Below are 27,773 nucleotides of genomic sequence, written 5' to 3'. Positions count from 1 at the left end.
ATAGGTTATATGGTATGACGTTATAACGTAATACGTTATATGGTATGACGTTATAACGTAATACGTTATATGGTATGACGTTATACCGAATTACGTTATATGGGATGACGTTATAACGTATTACGTTATATGGGTAGACGTTATAACGTATTGCGTTATATGGGAAGACGTTATAACGCATTACGTTATGTGGGACGACGTTATAACGTATTACGTTATATGGGATGACATTATTACGTATTTCGTTATATGGGATGACGTTATAACGTATTACGTTATATGGGATGACGTTATAACGTATTACGTTATAGAGGATGACGTTATAACGTATAACGTAATATGGGATGACGTTATAACGTATTACGTTATGTGGGACGACGTTATAACGTATTACGTTATATGGGATGACGTTATAACGTATTACGTAATATGGGATGACGTTATAACGTATTACGTTATGTGGGACGACGTTATAACGTATTGCGTTATATGGTATGACGTTATAACGTATTTCGTTATATGGGATGACGTTATACCGAATTACGTTATATGGGATGACGTTATAACGTATTATGTTATATGGGATGACGTTATAACGTATTGCTTTATATGGGATGACGTTATAACGCATTACGTTATGTGGGACGACGTTATAACGTATTAAGTTATATGGGATGACGTTATAACGTATTACGTTATGTGGGACGACGTAATAACGTATTGCGTTATATGGGATGACGTTATAACGTATTTCGTTATATGGGATGACGTTATAACGTATTACGTTATGTGGGACGACGTTATAACGTATTACGTTACATGGGATGACGTTATAACGTATTACGTTATATGGGATGACGTTATTACGTAATACGTTATATGGTATGACGCTATAACGTAATAGGTTATATGGTATGACGTTTTACCGTATTACGTTTTATGTTATGACGTTATAACGTATTACGTAATATGGTAAGACGTTATAACGTAATAGGTTATATGGTATGACGTTATACCGAATTACGTTATATGGGATGACGTTATAACGTATTAAGTTATATGGGATGACTTTATAACGTATTTCGTTATATGGGATGACGTTATAACGTATTACGTTATATGGGATGACGTTATAACGTATTACGTTATATGGGATGACGTTATAGCTTATTTCGTTTTATGGGATGACGTTATAACGTATTACGTAATATGGGATGACGTTATAACGTATTACGTTATGTGGGACAACGTTATAACGTATTACGTTGTATGGGATGACGTTATAACGTATTACGTTATGTGGGAAGACGTTATAACGTATTACGTTATATGGGATGACGTTATAACGTATTACGTTATGTGGGACGACGTTATACCGAATTACGTTATATGGGATGACGTTATAACGTATTACGTTATATGGGATGACGTTATAAAGTATTACGTTATGTGGTATGACGTTATAACGAAATAGGTTATATGCTACGACGTTATACCGAATTACGTTATATGGGATGACGTTATAACGAAATAGGTTATATGGTATGACGTTATAACGTAATACGTTATATGGTATGACGTTATAACGTAATACGTTATATTTTATGACGTTATACCGAATTACGTTATATGGGATGACGTTATAACGTATTACGTTATATGGGATGACGTTATAGCGTATTTCGTTATATGGGATGACGTTATAACGTATTACGTAATATGGGATGACGTTATAACGTATTACGTTATGTGGGACGACGTTATAACGTATTACGTTATATGGGATGACATTATAACGTATTTCGTTATATGGGATGACGTTATAACGTATTACGTTATATAGGATGACGTTATATATTATTACGCTACAGAGGATGACGTTACAACGTATAACGTAATTTGGGATGACGTTATAACGTATTGCGTTATATGGTATGACGTTATAACGTATTTCGTTATATGGGATGACGTTATACCGAATTACGTTATATGGGATGACGTTATAACGTATTATGTTATATGGGATGACGTTATAACGTATTGCTTTATATGGGATGACGTTATAACGCATTACGTTATGTGGGACGACGTTATAACGTATTAAGTTATATGGGATGACGTTATAACGTATTACGTTATGTGGGACGACGTAATAACGTATTGCGTTATATGGGATGACGTTATAACGTATTTCGTTATATGGGATGACGTTATAACGTATTACGTTATGTGGGACGACGTTATAACGTATTACGTTACATGGGATGACGTTATAACGTATTACGTTATATGGGATGACGTTATTACGTAATACGTTATATGGTATGACGCTATAACGTAATAGGTTATATGGTATGACGCTTTACCGTATTACGTTTTATGTTATGACGTTATAACGTATTACGTAATATGGTAAGACGTTATAACGTAATAGGTTATATGGTATGACGTTATACCGAATTACGTTATATGGGATGACGTTATAACGTATTAAGTTATATGGGATGACTTTATAACGTATTTCGTTATATGGGATGACGTTATAACGTATTACGTTATATGGGATGACGTTATAACGTATTACGTTATATGGGATGACGTTATAGCTTATTTCGTTTTATGGGATGACGTTATAACGTATTACGTAATATGGGATGACGTTATAACGTATTACGTTATGTGGGACAACGTTATAACGTATTACGTTGTATGGGATGACGTTATAACGTATTACGTTATGTGGGAAGACGTTATAACGTATTACGTTATATGGGATGACGTTATAACGTATTACGTTATGTGGGACGACGTTATACCGAATTACGTTATATGGGATGACGTTATAACGTATTACGTTATATGGGATGACGTTATAAAGTATTACGTTATGTGGTATGACGTTATAACGAAATAGGTTATATGCTACGACGTTATACCGAATTACGTTATATGGGATGACGTTATAACGAAATAGGTTATATGGTATGACGTTATAACGTAATACGTTATATGGTATGACGTTATAACGTAATACGTTATATTTTATGACGTTATACCGAATTACGTTATATGGGATGACGTTATAACGTATTACGTTATATGGGATGACGTTATAGCGTATTTCGTTATATGGGATGACGTTATAACGTATTACGTAATATGGGATGACGTTATAACGTATTACGTTATGTGGGACGACGTTATAACGTATTACGTTATATGGGATGACATTATAACGTATTTCGTTATATGGGATGACGTTATAACGTATTACGTTATATAGGATGACGTTATATATTATTACGCTACAGAGGATGACGTTACAACGTATAACGTAATATGGGATGACGTTATAACGTATTGCGTTATATGGTATGACGTTATAACGTATTTCGTTATATGGGATGACGTTATAACGTATTGCGTTATATTTTATGACGTTATAACGTATTTCGTTGTATGGGATGACGTTATACCGAATAAGGTTACATGGGATGATGTTATAACGTATTACATTATATGGGATGACGTTGTAACGTATTTCGGTATATGGGATGACGTTATACCGTATTACGTTATATGGCATGATGTTATAAAGTATTACGTTATGTGGTATGACGTTATAACGAAATAGGTTATATGCTACGACGTTATACCGAATTACGTTATATGGGATGACGTTATAACGTATTATGCTATATGGGATGACGTTATAACGTATTGCGTTATATGGGATGACGTTATAACGCATTACGTTATGTGGGACGACGTTGTAACGTATTTCGGTATATGGGATGACTTTATACCGTATTACGTTATATGGCATGATGTTATAAAGTATTACGTTATGTGGTATGACGTTATAACGAAATAGGTTATATGCTACGACGTTATACCGAATTACGTTATATGGGATGACGTTATAACGTATTATGCTATATGGGATGACGTTATAACGTATTGCGTTATATGGGATGTCGTTATAACGCATTACGTTATGTGGGACGACGTTATAACGTATTACGTAATATGGGATGACGTTATAACGTATTACGTTATGTGGGACGACGTTATAACGTATTGAGTTATATGGGATGACGTTATAACGTATTTCGTTATATGGGATGACGTTATACCGTATTACGTTATATGGCATGATGTTATAAAGCATTACGTTATGTGGTATGACGTTATAACGAAATAGGTTATATGCTACGACGTTATACCGAATTACGTTATATGGGATGACGTTATAACGTAATAGGTTATATGGTATGACGTTATAACGTATTACGTTATATGGGATGACGTTATAACGTAATACGTTATATGGTATGACGTTATAACGTAATAGGTTATATGGTATGACGTCATACCGTATTACGTTATATGGGATGACGTTATAACGTATTACGTGATATGGGGTGACGTTATAACGTATTACGCTGTGTGGGACGACGTTATAACGTATTGCGTTACATGGGATGACGTTATAACGTATTACGTTATATGGGCTGACGTCATAACGTAATACGTTATATGGTATGACGCTATGACGTAATAGGTTTTATGGTATGACGTTTTACCGTATTACGTTTTATGTTATGACGTTATAATGTATTACGTAATATGGTACGACGTTATAACGTAATAGGTTATATGGTATGACGTTATACCGAATTACGTTATATGGGATGACGTTATAACGTATTAAGTTATATGGGATGACTTTATAACGTATTTCGTTATATGGGATAACGTTATAACGTATTACGTTATGTGGGATGACGTTATAACGTATTACGTTATATGGGATGACGTTATAGCGTATTTCGTTTTATGGGATGACGTTATAACGTATTACGTAATATGGGATGACGTTATAACGTATTACGTTATGTGGGACAACGTTATAACGTATTACGTTGTATGGGATGACGTTATAACGTATTACGTTATGTTGGAAGGCGTTATAACGTATTACGTTATATGGGATGACGTTATAACGTATTTCGTTATATGGGATGACGTTATACCGAATTACGTTATGTGGGATGACGTTATAACGTATTACGTTATATGGGATGACGTTATAAAGTATTACGTTATGTGGTATGACGTTATAACGAAATAGGTTATATGCTACGACGTTATACCGAATTACGTTATATGGGATGACGTTATAACGAAATAGGTTATATGGTATGACGTTATAACGTAATACGTTATATGGTATGACGTTATAACGTAATACGTTATATGGTATGACGTTATACCGAATTACGTTACATGGGATGACGTTATAACGTATTACGTTATATGGGATGACGTTATAGCGTATTTCGTTATATGGGATGACGTTATAACGTATTACGTAATATGGGATGACGTTATAACGTATTACGTTATGTGGGACGACGTTATAACGTATTACGTTATATGGGATGACATTATAACGTATTTCGTTATATGGGATGACGTTATAACGTATTACGTTATATAGGATGACGTTATAAATTATTACGCTACAGAGGATGACGTTACAACGTATAACGTAATATGGGATGACGTTATAACGTATTGCGTTATATGGTATGACGTTATAACGTATTTCGTTATATGGGATGACGTTATAACGTATTGCGTTATATGGTATGACGTTATAACGTATTTCGTTGTATGGGATGACGTTATACCGAATAAGGTTATATGGGATGATGTTATAACGTATTACATTATATGGGATGACGTTGTAACGTATTTCGGTATATGGGATGACGTTATACCGTATTACGTTATATGGCATGATGTTATAAAGTATTACGTTATGTGGTATGACGTTATAACGAAATCTGTTATATGCTGCGACGTTATACCGAATTACGTTATATGGGATGACGTTATAACGTATTATGCTATATGGGATGACGTTATAACGTATTGCGTTATATGGGATGACGTTATAACGCATTACGTTATGTGGGATGACGTTGTAACGTATTTCGGTATATGGGATGACGTTATACCGTATTACGTTATATGGCATGATGTTATAAAGTATTACGTTATGTGGTATGACGTTATAACGAAATAGGTTATATGCTACGACGTTATACCGAATTACGTTATATGGGATGACGTTATAACGTATTATGCTATATGGGATGACGTTATAACGTATTGCGTTATATGGGATGACGTTATAACGCATTACGTTATGTGGGACGACGTTGTAACGTATTTCGGTATATGGGATGACGTTATACCGTATTACGTTATATGGCATGATGTTATAAAGTATTACGTTATGTGGTATGACGTTATAACGAAATAGGTTATATGCTACGACGTTATACCGAATTACGTTATATGGGATGACGTTATAACGTATTATGCTATATGGGATGACGTTATAACGTATTGCGTTATATGGGATGTCGTTATAACGCATTACGTTATGTGGGACGACGTTATAACGTATTACGTAATATGGGATGACGTTATAACGTATTACGTTATGTGGGACGACGTTATAACGTATTGAGTTATATGGGATGACGTTATAACGTATTTCGTTATATGGGATGACGTTATACCGTATTACGTTATATGGCATGATGTTATAAAGCATTACGTTATGTGGTATGACGTTATAACGAAATAGGTTATATGCTACGACGTTATACCGAATTACGTTATATGGGATGACGTTATAACGTAATAGGTTATATGGTATGACGTTATAACGTATTACGTTATATGGGATGACGTTATAGCTTATTTCGTTTTATGGGATGACGTTATAACGTATTACGTAATATGGGATGACGTTATAACGTATTACGTTATGTGGGACAACGTTATAACGTATTACGTTGTATGGGATGACGTTATAACGTATTACGTTATGTGGTATGACGTTATAACGTATTACGATATATGGTATGACGTTATATCGTATTACGTTACATGGGATGACGTTATAACGCATTACGTTATATGGGATGACGTTATAACGTTTTATGTTATATGGGATGACGTTATAACGTATTGCGTTATATGGGATGACGTTATAACGCATTACGTTATGTGGGACGACGTTATAACGTATTACGTAATATGCTACGACGTTATACCGAATTACGTTATATGGGATGACGTTATAACGTATTATGCTATATGGGATGACGTTATAACGTATTGCGTTATATGGGATGACGTTATAACGCATTACGTTATGTGGGACGACGTTATAACGTATTACGTTATGTGGGACGACGTTATAACGTATTAAGTTATATGGGATGACGTTATAACGTATTACGTTATATGGGATGACGTTATAACGTAATACGTTTTATGGCATGACGTTATAACGTAATAGGTTATATGGTATGACGTCATACCGTATTACGTTATATGGGATGACGTTATAACGTATTACGTAATATGGGGTGACGTTATAACGTATTACGCTGTGTGGGACGACGTTATAACGTATTGCGTTACATGGGATGACGTTATAACGTATTACGTTATATGGGATGACGTTATAACGTAATACGTTATATGGTATGACGCTATAACGTAATAGGTTATATGGTATGACGTTTTACCGTATTACGTTTTATGTTATGACGTTATAACGTATTACGTAATATGGTACGACGTTATAACGTAATAGGTTATATGGTATGACGTTATACCGAATTACGTTATATGGGATGACGTTATAACGTATTAAGTTATATGGGATGACTTTATAACGTATTTCGTTATATGGGATGACGTTATAACGTATTACGTTATATGGGATGACGTTATAACGTATTACGTTATATGGGATGACGTTATAGCGTATTTCGTTTTATGGGATGACGTTATAACGTATTACGTAATATGGGATGACGTTATAACGTATTACGTTATGTGGGAAGACGTTATAACGTATTACGTTATATGGGATGACGTTATAACGTATTTCGTTATATGGGATGACGTTATACCGAATTACGTTATATGGGATGACGTTATAACGTATTACGTTATATGGGATGACGTTATAAAGTATAACGTTATGTGGTATGACGTTATAACGAAATAGGTTATATGCTACGACGTTATACCGAATTACGTTATATGGGATGACGTTATAACGAAATAGGTTATATGGTATGACGTTATAACGTAATACGTTATATGGTATGACGTTATAACGTAATACGTTATATGGTATGACGTTATACCGAATTACGTTATATGGGATGACGTTATAACGTATTACGTTATATGGGATGACGTTATAACGTATTGCGTTATATGGGAAGACGTTATAACGCATTACGTTATGTGGGACGACGTTATAACGTATTACGTTATATGGGATGACATTATTACGTATTTCGTTATATGGGATGACGTTATAACGTATTACGTTATATGGGATGACGTTATAACGTATTACGTTATAGAGGATGACGTTATAACGTATAACGTAATATGGGATGACGTTATAACGTATTACGTTATGTGGGACGACGTTATAACGTATTACGTTATATGGGATGACGTTATAACGTATTACGTAATATGGGATGACGTTATAACGTATTACGTTATGTGGGACGACGTTATAACGTATTGCGTTATATGGTATGACGTTATAACGTATTTCGTTATATGGGATGACGTTATACCGAATTACGTTATATGGGATGACGTTATAACGTATTATGTTATATGGGATGACGTTATAACGTATTGCTTTATATGGGATGACGTTATAACGCATTACGTTATGTGGGACGACGTTATAACGTATTAAGTTATATGGGATGACGTTATAACGTATTACGTTATGTGGGACGACGTAATAACGTATTGCGTTATATGGGATGACGTTATAACGTATTTCGTTATATGGGATGACGTTATAACGTATTACGTTATGTGGGACGACGTTATAACGTATTACGTTACATGGGATGACGTTATAACGTATTACGTTATATGGGATGACGTTATTACGTAATACGTTATATGGTATGACGCTATAACGTAATAGGTTATATGGTATGACGTTTTACCGTATTACGTTTTATGTTATGACGTTATAACGTATTACGTAATATGGTAAGACGTTATAACGTAATAGGTTATATGGTATGACGTTATACCGAATTACGTTATATGGGATGACGTTATAACGTATTAAGTTATATGGGATGACTTTATAACGTATTTCGTTATATGGGATGACGTTATAACGTATTACGTTATATGGGATGACGTTATAACGTATTACGTTATATGGGATGACGTTATAGCTTATTTCGTTTTATGGGATGACGTTATAACGTATTACGTAATATGGGATGACGTTATAACGTATTACGTTATGTGGGACAACGTTATAACGTATTACGTTGTATGGGATGACGTTATAACGTATTACGTTATGTGGGAAGACGTTATAACGTATTACGTTATATGGGATGACGTTATAACGTATTACGTTATGTGGGACGACGTTATACCGAATTACGTTATATGGGATGACGTTATAACGTATTACGTTATATGGGATGACGTTATAAAGTATTACGTTATGTGGTATGACGTTATAACGAAATAGGTTATATGCTACGACGTTATACCGAATTACGTTATATGGGATGACGTTATAACGAAATAGGTTATATGGTATGACGTTATAACGTAATACGTTATATGGTATGACGTTATAACGTAATACGTTATATTTTATGACGTTATACCGAATTACGTTATATGGGATGACGTTATAACGTATTACGTTATATGGGATGACGTTATAGCGTATTTCGTTATATGGGATGACGTTATAACGTATTACGTAATATGGGATGACGTTATAACGTATTACGTTATGTGGGACGACGTTATAACGTATTACGTTATATGGGATGACATTATAACGTATTTCGTTATATGGGATGACGTTATAACGTATTACGTTATATAGGATGACGTTATATATTATTACGCTACAGAGGATGACGTTACAACGTATAACGTAATATGGGATGACGTTATAACGTATTGCGTTATATGGTATGACGTTATAACGTATTTCGTTATATGGGATGACGTTATACCGAATTACGTTATATGGGATGACGTTATAACGTATTATGTTATATGGGATGACGTTATAACGTATTGCTTTATATGGGATGACGTTATAACGCATTACGTTATGTGGGACGACGTTATAACGTATTAAGTTATATGGGATGACGTTATAACGTATTACGTTATGTGGGACGACGTAATAACGTATTGCGTTATATGGGATGACGTTATAACGTATTTCGTTATATGGGATGACGTTATAACGTATTACGTTATGTGGGACGACGTTATAACGTATTACGTTACATGGGATGACGTTATAACGTATTACGTTATATGGGATGACGTTATTACGTAATACGTTATATGGTATGACGCTATAACGTAATAGGTTATATGGTATGACGCTTTACCGTATTACGTTTTATGTTATGACGTTATAACGTATTACGTAATATGGTAAGACGTTATAACGTAATAGGTTATATGGTATGACGTTATACCGAATTACGTTATATGGGATGACGTTATAACGTATTAAGTTATATGGGATGACTTTATAACGTATTTCGTTATATGGGATGACGTTATAACGTATTACGTTATATGGGATGACGTTATAACGTATTACGTTATATGGGATGACGTTATAGCTTATTTCGTTTTATGGGATGACGTTATAACGTATTACGTAATATGGGATGACGTTATAACGTATTACGTTATGTGGGACAACGTTATAACGTATTACGTTGTATGGGATGACGTTATAACGTATTACGTTATGTGGGAAGACGTTATAACGTATTACGTTATATGGGATGACGTTATAACGTATTACGTTATGTGGGACGACGTTATACCGAATTACGTTATATGGGATGACGTTATAACGTATTACGTTATATGGGATGACGTTATAAAGTATTACGTTATGTGGTATGACGTTATAACGAAATAGGTTATATGCTACGACGTTATACCGAATTACGTTATATGGGATGACGTTATAACGAAATAGGTTATATGGTATGACGTTATAACGTAATACGTTATATGGTATGACGTTATAACGTAATACGTTATATTTTATGACGTTATACCGAATTACGTTATATGGGATGACGTTATAACGTATTACGTTATATGGGATGACGTTATAGCGTATTTCGTTATATGGGATGACGTTATAACGTATTACGTAATATGGGATGACGTTATAACGTATTACGTTATGTGGGACGACGTTATAACGTATTACGTTATATGGGATGACATTATAACGTATTTCGTTATATGGGATGACGTTATAACGTATTACGTTATATAGGATGACGTTATATATTATTACGCTACAGAGGATGACGTTACAACGTATAACGTAATATGGGATGACGTTATAACGTATTGCGTTATATGGTATGACGTTATAACGTATTTCGTTATATGGGATGACGTTATAACGTATTGCGTTATATTTTATGACGTTATAACGTATTTCGTTGTATGGGATGACGTTATACCGAATAAGGTTACATGGGATGATGTTATAACGTATTACATTATATGGGATGACGTTGTAACGTATTTCGGTATATGGGATGACGTTATACCGTATTACGTTATATGGCATGATGTTATAAAGTATTACGTTATGTGGTATGACGTTATAACGAAATAGGTTATATGCTACGACGTTATACCGAATTACGTTATATGGGATGACGTTATAACGTATTATGCTATATGGGATGACGTTATAACGTATTGCGTTATATGGGATGACGTTATAACGCATTACGTTATGTGGGACGACGTTGTAACGTATTTCGGTATATGGGATGACGTTATACCGTATTACGTTATATGGCATGATGTTATAAAGTATTACGTTATGTGGTATGACGTTATAACGAAATAGGTTATATGCTACGACGTTATACCGAATTACGTTATATGGGATGACGTTATAACGTATTATGCTATATGGGATGACGTTATAACGTATTGCGTTATATGGGATGTCGTTATAACGCATTACGTTATGTGGGACGACGTTATAACGTATTACGTAATATGGGATGACGTTATAACGTATTACGTTATGTGGGACGACGTTATAACGTATTGAGTTATATGGGATGACGTTATAACGTATTTCGTTATATGGGATGACGTTATACCGTATTACGTTATATGGCATGATGTTATAAAGCATTACGTTATGTGGTATGACGTTATAACGAAATAGGTTATATGCTACGACGTTATACCGAATTACGTTATATGGGATGACGTTATAACGTAATAGGTTATATGGTATGACGTTATAACGTATTACGTTATATGGGATGACGTTATAACGTAATACGTTATATGGTATGACGTTATAACGTAATAGGTTATATGGTATGACGTCATACCGTATTACGTTATATGGGATGACGTTATAACGTATTACGTGATATGGGGTGACGTTATAACGTATTACGCTGTGTGGGACGACGTTATAACGTATTGCGTTACATGGGATGACGTTATAACGTATTACGTTATATGGGCTGACGTCATAACGTAATACGTTATATGGTATGACGCTATGACGTAATAGGTTTTATGGTATGACGTTTTACCGTATTACGTTTTATGTTATGACGTTATAATGTATTACGTAATATGGTACGACGTTATAACGTAATAGGTTATATGGTATGACGTTATACCGAATTACGTTATATGGGATGACGTTATAACGTATTAAGTTATATGGGATGACTTTATAACGTATTTCGTTATATGGGATAACGTTATAACGTATTACGTTATGTGGGATGACGTTATAACGTATTACGTTATATGGGATGACGTTATAGCGTATTTCGTTTTATGGGATGACGTTATAACGTATTACGTAATATGGGATGACGTTATAACGTATTACGTTATGTGGGACAACGTTATAACGTATTACGTTGTATGGGATGACGTTATAACGTATTACGTTATGTTGGAAGGCGTTATAACGTATTACGTTATATGGGATGACGTTATAACGTATTTCGTTATATGGGATGACGTTATACCGAATTACGTTATGTGGGATGACGTTATAACGTATTACGTTATATGGGATGACGTTATAAAGTATTACGTTATGTGGTATGACGTTATAACGAAATAGGTTATATGCTACGACGTTATACCGAATTACGTTATATGGGATGACGTTATAACGAAATAGGTTATATGGTATGACGTTATAACGTAATACGTTATATGGTATGACGTTATAACGTAATACGTTATATGGTATGACGTTATACCGAATTACGTTACATGGGATGACGTTATAACGTATTACGTTATATGGGATGACGTTATAGCGTATTTCGTTATATGGGATGACGTTATAACGTATTACGTAATATGGGATGACGTTATAACGTATTACGTTATGTGGGACGACGTTATAACGTATTACGTTATACGGGATGACATTATAACGTATTTCGTTATATGGGATGACGTTATAACGTATTACGTTATATAGGATGACGTTATAAATTATTACGCTACAGAGGATGACGTTACAACGTATAACGTAATATGGGATGACGTTATAACGTATTGCGTTATATGGTATGACGTTATAACGTATTTCGTTATATGGGATGACGTTATAACGTATTGCGTTATATGGTATGACGTTATAACGTATTTCGTTGTATGGGATGACGTTATACCGAATAAGGTTATATGGGATGATGTTATAACGTATTACATTATATGGGATGACGTTGTAACGTATTTCGGTATATGGGATGACGTTATACCGTATTACGTTATATGGCATGATGTTATAAAGTATTACGTTATGTGGTATGACGTTATAACGAAATCTGTTATATGCTGCGACGTTATACCGAATTACGTTATATGGGATGACGTTATTACGTATTATGTTATATGGGATGACGTTATAACGTATTGCGTTATATGGGATGACGTTATAACGCATTACGTTATGTGGGACGACGTTATAACGTATTACGTTATATGGGATGACATTATTACGTATTTCGTTATATGGGATGACGTTATAACGTATTACGTTATATGGGATGACGATATAACGTATTACGTTATATGGCATGATGTTATAAAGTATTACGTTATGTGGTATGACGTTATAACGAAATCTGTTATATGCTGCGACGTTATACCGAATTACGTTATATGGGATGACGTTATTACGTATTATGTTATATGGGATGACGTTATAACGTATTGCGTTATATGGGATGACGTTATAACGCATTACGTTATGTGGGACGACGTTATAACGTATTACGTTATATGGGATGACATTATTACGTATTTCGTTATATGGGATGACTTTATAACGTATTTCTTTATATGGGATGACGTTATAACGTATTACGTTATATGGGATGACGTTTTAACGAAATAGGTTATATGGTATGACGTTATAACGTAATACGTTATATGGTATGACGTTATACCGAATTACGTTATATGGGATGACATTATAACGTATTCCGTTATATGGGATGACGTTATAAATTATTACGCTATAGAGGATGACGTTATAACGTATAACGTAATATGGGATGACGTTATAACGTATTACGTTATGTTGGACGACGTTATAACGTATTGCGTTATATGGGATGACGTTATAACGTATTTCGTTATATGGGATGACGTTATACCGTATTACGTTATATGGCATGATGTTATAAAGTATTACGATATGTGGTATGACGTTATAACGAAATAGGTTATATGCTGCGAGGTTATACCGAATTACGTTATATGGGATGACGTTATAACGTATTATGTTATATGGGATGACGTTATAACGTATTGCGTTATATGGGATGACGTTATAACGCATTACGTTATGTGGGACGACGTTATAACGTATTAAGTTATATGGGATGACGTTATAACGTATTACGTTATATGGGATGACGTTATAACGTAATACGTCATATGGTATGACGTTATAACGTAATAGGTTATATGGTATGACGTTATACCGTATTACGTTATATGGGATGACGTTATAACGTATTACGTAATATAGGGTGACGTTATAACGTATTACGCTGTGTGGGACGACGTTATAACGCATTACGTTATGTGGGACGACGTTATAACGTATTACGTTATGTGGGACGACGTTATAACGTATTAAGTTATATGGGATGACGTTATAACGTATTACGTTATATGGGATGACGTTATAACGTAATACGTTATATGGTATGACGTTATAACGTAATAGGTTATATGGTATGACGTCATACCGTATTACGTTATATGGGATGACGTTATAACGTATTACGTAATATGGGGTGACGTTATAGCGTATTACGCTGTGTGGGACGACGTTATAACGTATTGCGTTACATGGGATGACGTTATAACGTATTACGTTATATGGGATGACGTTATAACGTAATACGTTATATGGTATGACGCTATAACGTAATAGGTTATATGGTATGACGTTTTACCGTATTAAGTTTTATGTTATGACGTTATAACGTATTACGTTATGTGGTATGACGTTATAACGAAATAGGTTATATGCTACGACGTTATACCGAATTACGTTATATGGGATGACGTTATAACGAAATAGGTTATATGGTATGACGTTATAACGTAATACGTTATATGGTATGACGTTATAACGTAATACGTTATATGGTATGACGTTATACCGAATTACGTTATATGGGATGACGTTATAACGTATTACGTTATATGGGATGACGTTATAGCGTATTTCGTTATATGGGATGACGTTATAACGTATTACGTAATATGGGATGACGTTATAACGTATTACGTTATGTGGGACGACGATATAACGTATTACGTTATATGGGATGACATTATAACGTATTTCGTTATATGGGATGACGTTATAACGTATTACGTTATATAGGATGACGTTATAAATTATTACGCTACAGAGGATGACGTTACAACGTATAACGTAATATGGGATGACGTTATAACGTATTGCGTTATATGGTATGACGTTATAACGTATTTCGTTATATGGGATGACGTTATAACGTATTGCGTTATATGGTATGACGTTATAACGTATTTCGTTGTATGGGATGACGTTACACCGAATAAGGTTATATGGGATGATGTTATAACGTATTACATTATATGGGATGACGTTGTAACGTATTTCGGTATATGGGATGACGTTATACCGTATTACGTTATATGGCATGATGTTATAAAGTATTACGTTATGTGGTATGACGTTATAACGAAATAGGTTATATGCTGCGACGTTATACCGAATTACGTTATATCTGATGACGTTATTACGTATTATGTTATATGGGATGACGTTATAACGTATTGCGTTATATGGGATGACGTTATAACGCATTACGTTATGTGGGACGACGTTATAACGTATTACGTTATATGGGATGACATTATTACGTATTTCGTTATATGGGATGACGTTATAACGTATTACGTTATATGGGATGACGTTTTAACGAAATAGGTTATATCGTATGACGTTATAACGTAATACGTTATATGGTATGACGTTATACCGAATTACGTTATATGGGATGACATTATAACGTATTTCGTTATATGGGATGACGTTATAAATTATTACGCTATAGAGGATGACGTTATAACGTATAACGTAATATGGGATGACGTTATAACGTATTACGTTATGTGGGACGACGTTATAACGTATTGCGTTATATGGGATGACGTTATAACGTATTTCGTTATATGGGATGACGTTATACCGTATTACGTTATATGGCATGATGTTATAAAGTATTACGTTATGTGGTATGACGTTATAACGAAATAGGTTATATGCTGCGAGGTTATACCGAATTACGTTATATGGGATGACGTTATAACGTATTATGTTATATGGGATGACGTTATAACGTATTGCGTTATATGGGATGACGTTATAACGCATTACGTTATGTGGGACGACGTTATAACGTATTAAGTTATATGGGATGACGTTATAACGTATTACGTTATATGGGATGACGTTATAACGTAATACGTCATATGGTATGACGTTATAACGTAATAGGTTATATGGTATGACGTTATACCTTATTACGTTATATGGGATGACGTTATAACGTATTACGTAATATAGGGTGACGTTATAACGTATTACGCTGTGTGGGACGACGTTATAACGTATTACGTTATATGGGATGACGTTATAACGTATTTCGTTATATGGGATGACGTTATACCGAATTACGTTATATGGGATGACGTTATAACGTATTACGTTATATGGGATGACGTTATAACGTATTTCGTTATATGGTATGACGCTATAACGTAGTAGGTTATATGGTATGACGTTTTACCGTATTACGTTTTATGTTATGACGTTATAACGTATTACGTAATATGGGGTGACGTTATAACGTAATAGGTTATATGGTATGACGTTATACCGAATTACGTTATATGGGATGACGTTATAACGTATTACGTTATATGGGATGACGTTATAACGTATTTCGTTATATGGGGGACGTTATAACGTATTACGTAATATGGGATGACGTTATAACGTATTACGTTATGTGGCACAACGTTATAACGTATTACGTTGTATGGGATGACGTTATAACGTATTACGTTATGTGGGACGACGTTATAACGTATTACGTTATATGGGATGACGTTATAACGTATTTCGTTATATGGGATGACGTTATACCGAATTACGTTATATGGGATGACGTTATAACGTATTACGTTATATGGGATGACGTTATAACGTATTTCGTTATATGGGATGACGTTATACCGTATTACGTTATATGGCATGATGTTATAAAGTATTACGTTATGTGGTATGACGTTATAACGTATTACGATATATGGTATGACGTTATAACGTATTACGTTACATGGGATGACGTTATAACGTATTACGTTATATGGTATGACGTTATAACGTAATACGTTATATGGTATGACGTTATAACGTAATACGTTATATGGTATGACGTTATACCGAATTACGTTATATGGGATGACGTTATAACGTATTACGTTATATGGGATGACGTTATAGCGTATTTCGTTATATGGGATGACGTTATAACGTATTACGTAATATGGGATGACGTTATAACGTATTACGTTATGTGGGACGACGTTATAACGTATTACGTTATATGGGATGACATTATAACGTATTTCGTTATATGGGATGATGTTATAACGTATTACGTTATATAGGATGACGTTATAAATTATTACGCTACAGAGGATGACGTTACAACGTATAACGTAATATGGGATGACGTTATAACGTATTGCGTTATATGGTATGACGTTATAACGTATTTCGTTATATGGGATGACGTTATAACGTATTGCGTTATATGGTATGACGTTATAACGTATTTCGTTGTATGGGATGACGTTATACCGAATAAGGTTATATGGGATGATGTTATAACGTATTACATTATATGGGATGACGTTATACCGTATTACGTTATATGGCATGATGTTATAAAGTATTACGTTATGTGGTATGACGTTATAACGAAATAGGTTATATGCTGCGAGGTTATACCGAATTACGTTATATGGGATGACGTTATAACGTATTATGTTATATGGGATGACGTTATAACGTATTGCGTTATATGGGATGACGTTATAACGCATTACGTTATGTGGGACGACGTTATAACGTATTAAGTTATATGGGATGACGTTATAACGTATTACGTTATATGGGATGACGTTATAACGTAATACGTCATATGGTATGACGTTATAACGTAATAGGTTATATGGTATGACGTTATACCTTATTACGTTATATGGGATGACGTTATAACGTATTACGTAATATAGGGTGACGTTATAACGTATTACGCTGTGTGGGACGACGTTATAACGTATTGCGTTACATGGGATGACGTTATAACGTATTACGTTATATGGGATGACGTTATAACGTAATACGTTATATGGTATGACGCTATAACGTAGTAGGTTATATGGTATGACGTTTTACCGTATTACGTTTTATGTTATGACGTTATAACGTATTACGTAATATGGGGTGACGTTATAACGTAATAGGTTATATGGTATGACGTTATACCGAATTACGTTATATGGGATGACGTTATAACGTATTACGTTATATGGGATGACGTTATAACGTATTTCGTTATATGGGGGACGTTATAACGTATTACGTAATATGGGATGACGTTATAACGTATTACGTTATGTGGCACAACGTTATAACGTATTACGTTGTATGGGATGACGTTATAACGTATTACGTTATGTGGGACGACGTTATAACGTATTACGTTATATGGGATGACGTTATAACGTATTTCGTTATATGGGATGACGTTATACCGAATTACGTTATATGGGATGACGTTATAACGTATTACGTTATATGGGATGACGTTATAACGTATTTCGTTATATGGGATGACGTTATACCGTATTACGTTATATGGCATGATGTTATAAAGTATTACGTTATGTGGTATGACGTTATAACGTATTACGATATATGGTATGACGTTATAACGTATTACGTTACATGGGATGACGTTATAACGTATTACGTTATATGGTATGACGTTATAACGTAATACGTTATATGGTATGACGTTATAACGTAATACGTTATATGGTATGACGTTATACCGAATTACGTTATATGGGATGACGTTACAACGTATTACGTTATATGGGATGACGTTATAGCGTATTTCGTTATATGGGATGACGTTATAACGTATTACGTAATATGGGATGACGTTATAACGTATTACGTTATGTGGGACGACGTTATAACGTATTACGTTATATGGGATGACATTATAACGTATTTCGTTATATGGGATGACGTTATAACGTATTACGTTATATAGGATGACGTTATAAATTATTACGCTACAGAGGATGACGTTACAACGTATAACGTAATATGGGATGACGTTATAACGTATTGCGTTATATGGTATGACGTTATAACGTATTTCGTTATATGGGATGACGTTATAACGTATTGCGTTATATGGTATGACGTTATAACGTATTTCGTTGTATGGGATGACGTTATACCGAATAAGGTTATATGGGATGATGTTATAACGTATTACATTATATGGGATGACGTTGTAACGTATTTCGGTATATGGGATGACGTTATACCGTATTACGTTATATGGCATGATGTTATAAAGTATTACGTTATGTGGTATGACGTTATAACGAAATAGGTTATATGCTGCGAGGTTATACCGAATTACGTTATATGGGATGACGTTATAACGTATTATGTTATATGGGATGACGTTATAACGTATTGCGTTATATGGGATGACGTTATAACGCATTACGTTATGTGGGACGACGTTATAACGTATTAAGTTATATGGGATGACGTTATAACGTATTACGTTATATGGGATGACGTTATAACGTAATACGTCATATGGTATGACGTTATAACGTAATAGGTTATATGGTATGACGTTATACCTTATTACGTTATATGGGATGACGTTATAACGTATTACGTAATATAGGGTGACGTTATAACGTATTACGCAGTGTGGGACGACGTTATAACGTATTGCGTTACATGGGATGACGTTATAACGTATTACGTTATATGGGATGACGTTATAACGTAATACGTTATATGGTATGACGCTATAACGTAGTAGGTTATATGGTATGACGTTTTACCGTATTACGTTTTATGTTATGACGTTATAACGTATTACGTAATATGGGGTGACGTTATAACGTAATAGGTTATATGGTATGACGTTATACCGAATTACGTTATATGGGATGACGTTATAACGTATTACGTTATATGGGATGACGTTATAACGTATTTCGTTATATGGGGGACGTTATAACGTATTACGTAATATGGGATGACGTTATAGCGTATTACGTTATGTGGGACAACGTTATAACGTATTACGTTGTATCGGATGACGTTATAACGTATTACGTTATGTGGGACGACGTTATAACGTATTACGTTATATGGGATGACGTTATAACGTATTTCGTTATATGGGATGACGTTATACCGAATTACGTTATATGGGATGACGTTATAACGTATTACGTTATATGGGATGACGTTATAACGTATTTCGTTATATGGGATGACGTTATACCGTATTACGTTATATGGCATGATGTTATAAAGTATTACGTTATGTGGTATGACGTTATAACGTAATACGTCATATGGTATGACGTTATAACGTAATAGGTTATATGGTATGACGTTATACCGTATTACGTTATATGGGATGACGTTATAACGTATTACGTAATATAGGGTGACGTTATAACGTATTACGCTGTGTGAGACGACGTTATAACGTATTGCGTTACATGGGATGACGTTATAACGTATTACGTTATATGGGATGGCGTTATAGCGTATTTCGTTATATGGGATGACGTTATAACGTATTACGTTATATGGGATGACGTTATAACGAAATAGGTTATATGGTATGACGCTATAACGTAATACGTTATATGGTATGACGTTATACCGAATTACGTTATATGGGATGACGTTATAACGTATTACGTTATATGGGATGACGTTATAGCGTATTTCGTTATATGGGATGACGTTATAACGTATTGCGTTATATGGGATGACGTTATAACGCATTACGTTATGTGGGACGACGTTATAACGTATTAAGTTATATGGGATGACGTTATAACGTATTACGTTATATGGGATGACGTTATAACGTAATAAGTCATATGGTATGACGTTATAACGTAATAGGTTATATGGTATGACGTTATACCGTATTACGTTATATGGGATGACGTTATAACGTATTACGTAATATAGGGTGACGTTATAACGTATTACGCTGTGTGGGACGACGTTATAACGTATTGCGTTACATGGGATGACGTTATAACGTATTACGTTATATGGGATAACGTTATAACGTAATACGTTATATGGTATGACGCTATAACGTAGTAGGTTATATGGTATGACGTTTTACCGTATTACGTTTTATGTTATGACGTTATAACGTATTACGTAATATGGGGTGACGTTATAACGTAATAGGTTATATGGTATGACGTTATACCGAATTACGTTATATGGGATGACGTTATAACGTATTACGTTATGTGGGACAACGTTATAACGTATTACGTTGTATGGGATGACGTTATAACGTATTACGTTATATGGGATGACGTTATAACGTATTATGCTATATGGGATGACGTTATAACGTATTGCGTTATATGGGATGACGTTATAACGCATTACGTTATGTGGGACGACGTTATATCGTATTACGTTATGTGGGACGACGTTATAACGTATTAAGTTATATGGGATGACGTTATAACGTATTACGTTATATGGGATGACGTTATAACGTAATACGTTATATGGTATGACGTTATAACGTAATAGGTTATATGGTATGACGTCATACCGTATTACGTTATATGGGATGACGTTATAACGTATTACGTAATATGGGGTGACGTTATAACGTATTACGCTGTGTGGGTCGACGTTATAACGTATTGCGTTACATGGGATGACGTTATAACGTATTACGTTATATGGGATGACGTTATAACGTAATACGTTATATGGTATGACGCTATAACGTAATAGGTTATATGGTATGACGTTTTACCGTATTACGTTTTATGTTATGACGTTATAACGTATTACGTTATGTGGGACGACGTTATAACGTATTGCGTTATATGGGATGACGTTATAACGTATTTCGTTATATGGGATGACGTTATACCGTATTACGTTATATGGCATGATGTTATAATGTATTACGTTATGTGGTATGACGTTATAACGAAATAGGTTATATGCTGCGAGGTTATACCGAATTACGTTATATGGGATGACGTTATAACGTATTACGTTATGTGGGACAACGTTATAACGTATTACGTTGTATGGGATGACGTTATAACGTATTACGTTATGTGGGACGACGTTATAACGTATTACGTTATATGGGATGACGTTATAACGTATTTCGTTATATGGGATGACGTTATACCGAATTACGTTATATAGGATGACGTTATAACGTATTACGATATGTGGGACGACGTTATAACGTATTGCGTTATATGGGATGACGTTATAACGTATTTCGTTATATGGGATGACGTTATACCGTATTACGTTATATGGCATGATGTTATAAAGTATTACGTTATGTGGTATGACGTTATAACGAAATAGGTTATATGCTGCGAGGTTATACCGAATTACGTTATATGGGATGACGTTATAACGTATTATGTTATATGGGATGACGTTATAACGTATTGCGTTATATGGGATGACGTTATAACGCATTACGTTATGTGGGACGACGTTATAACGTATTAAGTTATATGGGATGACGTTATAACGTATTGCGTTACATGGGATGACGTTATAACGTATTACGTTATATGGGATGACGTTATAACGTAATACGTTATATGGTATGACGCTATAACGTAGTAGGTTATATGGTATGACGTTTTACCGTATTACGTTTTATGTTATGACGTTATAACGTATTACGTAATATGGGGTGACGTTATAACGTAATAGGTTATATGGTATGACGTTATACCGAATTACGTTATATGGGATGACGTTATAACGTATTACGTTATATGGGATGACGTTATAACGTATTTCGTTATATGGGGGACGTTATAACGTATTACGTAATATGGGATGACGTTATAGCGTATTACGTTATGTGGGACAACGTTATAACGTATTACGTTGTATCGGATGACGTTATAACGTATTACGTTATGTGGGACGACGTTATAACGTATTACGTTATATGGGATGACGTTATAACGTATTTCGTTATATGGGATGACGTTATACCGAATTACGTTATATGGGATGACGTTATAACGTATTACGTTATATGGGATGACGTTATAACGTATTTCGTTATATGGGATGACGTTATACCGTATTACGTTATATGGCATGATGTTATAAAGTATTACGTTATGTGGTATGACGTTATAACGTAATACGTCATATGGTATGACGTTATAACGTAATAGGTTATATGGTATGACGTTATACCGTATTACGTTATATGGGATGACGTTATAACGTATTACGTAATATAGGGTGACGTTATAACGTATTACGCTGTGTGAGACGACGTTATAACGTATTGCGTTACATGGGATGACGTTATAACGTATTACGTTATATGGGATGGCGTTATAGCGTATTTCGTTATATGGGATGACGTTATAACGTATTACGTTATATGGGATGACGTTATAACGAAATAGGTTATATGGTATGACGCTATAACGTAATACGTTATATGGTATGACGTTATACCGAATTACGTTATATGGGATGACGTTATAACGTATTACGTTATATGGGATGACGTTATAGCGTATTTCGTTATATGGGATGACGTTATAACGTATTGCGTTATATGGGATGACGTTATAACGCATTACGTTATGTGGGACGACGTTATAACGTATTAAGTTATATGGGATGACGTTATAACGTATTACGTTATATGGGATGACGTTATAACGTAATAAGTCATATGGTATGACGTTATAACGTAATAGGTTATATGGTATGACGTTATACCGTATTACGTTATATGGGATGACGTTATAACGTATTACGTAATATAGGGTGACGTTATAACGTATTACGCTGTGTGGGACGACGTTATAACGTATTGCGTTACATGGGATGACGTTATAACGTATTACGTTATATGGGATAACGTTATAACGTAATACGTTATATGGTATGACGCTATAACGTAGTAGGTTATATGGTATGACGTTTTACCGTATTACGTTTTATGTTATGACGTTATAACGTATTACGTAATATGGGGTGACGTTATAACGTAATAGGTTATATGGTATGACGTTATACCGAATTACGTTATATGGGATGACGTTATAACGTATTACGTTATGTGGGACAACGTTATAACGTATTACGTTGTATGGGATGACGTTATAACGTATTACGTTATATGGGATGACGTTATAACGTATTATGCTATATGGGATGACGTTATAACGTATTGCGTTATATGGGATGACGTTATAACGCATTACGTTATGTGGGACGACGTTATATCGTATTACGTTATGTGGGACGACGTTATAACGTATTAAGTTATATGGGATGACGTTATAACGTATTACGTTATATGGGATGACGTTATAACGTAATACGTTATATGGTATGACGTTATAACGTAATAGGTTATATGGTATGACGTCATACCGTATTACGTTATATGGGATGACGTTATAACGTATTACGTAATATGGGGTGACGTTATAACGTATTACGCTGTGTGGGTCGACGTTATAACGTATTGCGTTACATGGGATGACGTTATAACGTATTACGTTATATGGGATGACGTTATAACGTAATACGTTATATGGTATGACGCTATAACGTAATAGGTTATATGGTATGACGTTTTACCGTATTACGTTTTATGTTATGACGTTATAACGTATTACGTTATGTGGGACGACGTTATAACGTATTGCGTTATATGGGATGACGTTATAACGTATTTCGTTATATGGGATGACGTTATACCGTATTACGTTATATGGCATGATGTTATAATGTATTACGTTATGTGGTATGACGTTATAACGAAATAGGTTATATGCTGCGAGGTTATACCGAATTACGTTATATGGGATGACGTTATAACGTATTACGTTATGTGGGACAACGTTATAACGTATTACGTTGTATGGGATGACGTTATAACGTATTACGTTATGTGGGACGACGTTATAACGTATTACGTTATATGGGATGACGTTATAACGTATTTCGTTATATGGGATGACGTTATACCGAATTACGTTATATAGGATGACGTTATAACGTATTACGATATGTGGGACGACGTTATAACGTATTGCGTTATATGGGATGACGTTATAACGTATTTCGTTATATGGGATGACGTTATACCGTATTACGTTATATGGCATGATGTTATAAAGTATTACGTTATGTGGTATGACGTTATAACGAAATAGGTTATATGCTGCGAGGTTATACCGAATTACGTTATATGGGATGACGTTATAACGTATTATGTTATATGGGATGACGTTATAACGTATTGCGTTATATGGGATGACGTTATAACGCATTACGTTATGTGGGACGACGTTATAACGTATTAAGTTATATGGGATGACGTTATAACGTATTACGTTATATGGGATGACGTTATAACGTAATACGTCATATGGTATGACGTTATAACGTAATAGGTTATATGGTATGACGTTATACCTTATTACGTTATATGGGATGACGTTATAACGTATTACGTAATATAGGGTGACGTTATAACGTATTACGCTGTGTGGGACGACGTTATAACGTATTGCGTTACATGGGATGACGTTATAACGTATTACGTTATATGGGATGACGTTATAACGTAATACGTTATATGGTATGACGCTATAACGTAGTAGGTTATATGGTATGACGTTTTACCGTATTACGTTTTATGTTATGACGTTATAACGTATTACGTAATATGGGGTGACGTTATAACGTAATAGGTTATATGGTATGACGTTATACCGAATTACGTTATATGGCATGACGTTATAACGTATTACGTTATATGGGATGACGTTACAACGTATTTCGTTATATGGGGGACGTTATAACGTATTACGTAATATGGGATGACGTTATAACGTATTACGTTATGTGGCACAACGTTATAACGTATTACGTTGTATGGGATGACGTTATAACGTATTACGTTATGTGGGACGACGTTATAACGTATTACGTTATATGGGATGACGTTATAACGTATTTCGTTATATGGGATGACGTTATACCGAATTACGTTATATGGGATGACGTTATAACGTATTACGTTATATGGGATGACGTTATAACGTATTTCGTTATATGGGATGACGTTATACCGTATTACGTTATATGGCATGATGTTATAAAGTATTACGTTATGTGGTATGACGTTATAACGTATTACGATATATGGTATGACGTTATAACGTATTACGTTACATGGGATGACGTTATAACGTATTACGTTATATGGTATGACGTTATAACGTAATACGTTATATGGTATGACGTTATAACGTAATACGTTATATGGTATGACGTTATACCGAATTACGTTATATGGGATGACGTTATAACGTATTACGTTATATGGGATGACATTATAACGTATTTCGTTATATGGGATGACGTTATAACGTATTACGTTATATAGGATGACGTTACAAATTATTACGCTACAGAGGATGACGTTACAACGTATAACGTAATATGGGATGACGTTATAACGTATTGCGTTATATGGTATGACGTTATAACGTATTTCGTTATATGGGATGACGTTATAACGTATTGCGTTATATGGTATGACGTTATAACGTATTTCGTTGTATGGGATGACGTTATACCG

This window comes from Bombus vancouverensis, unplaced genomic scaffold (genome assembly GCF_051014615.1).
Source record: "Bombus vancouverensis nearcticus unplaced genomic scaffold, iyBomVanc1_principal scaffold0018, whole genome shotgun sequence".
Classification (NCBI taxonomy): Eukaryota; Metazoa; Arthropoda; class Insecta; order Hymenoptera; family Apidae; genus Bombus; species Bombus vancouverensis.
This window is presented reverse-complemented; position numbering follows the sequence as displayed.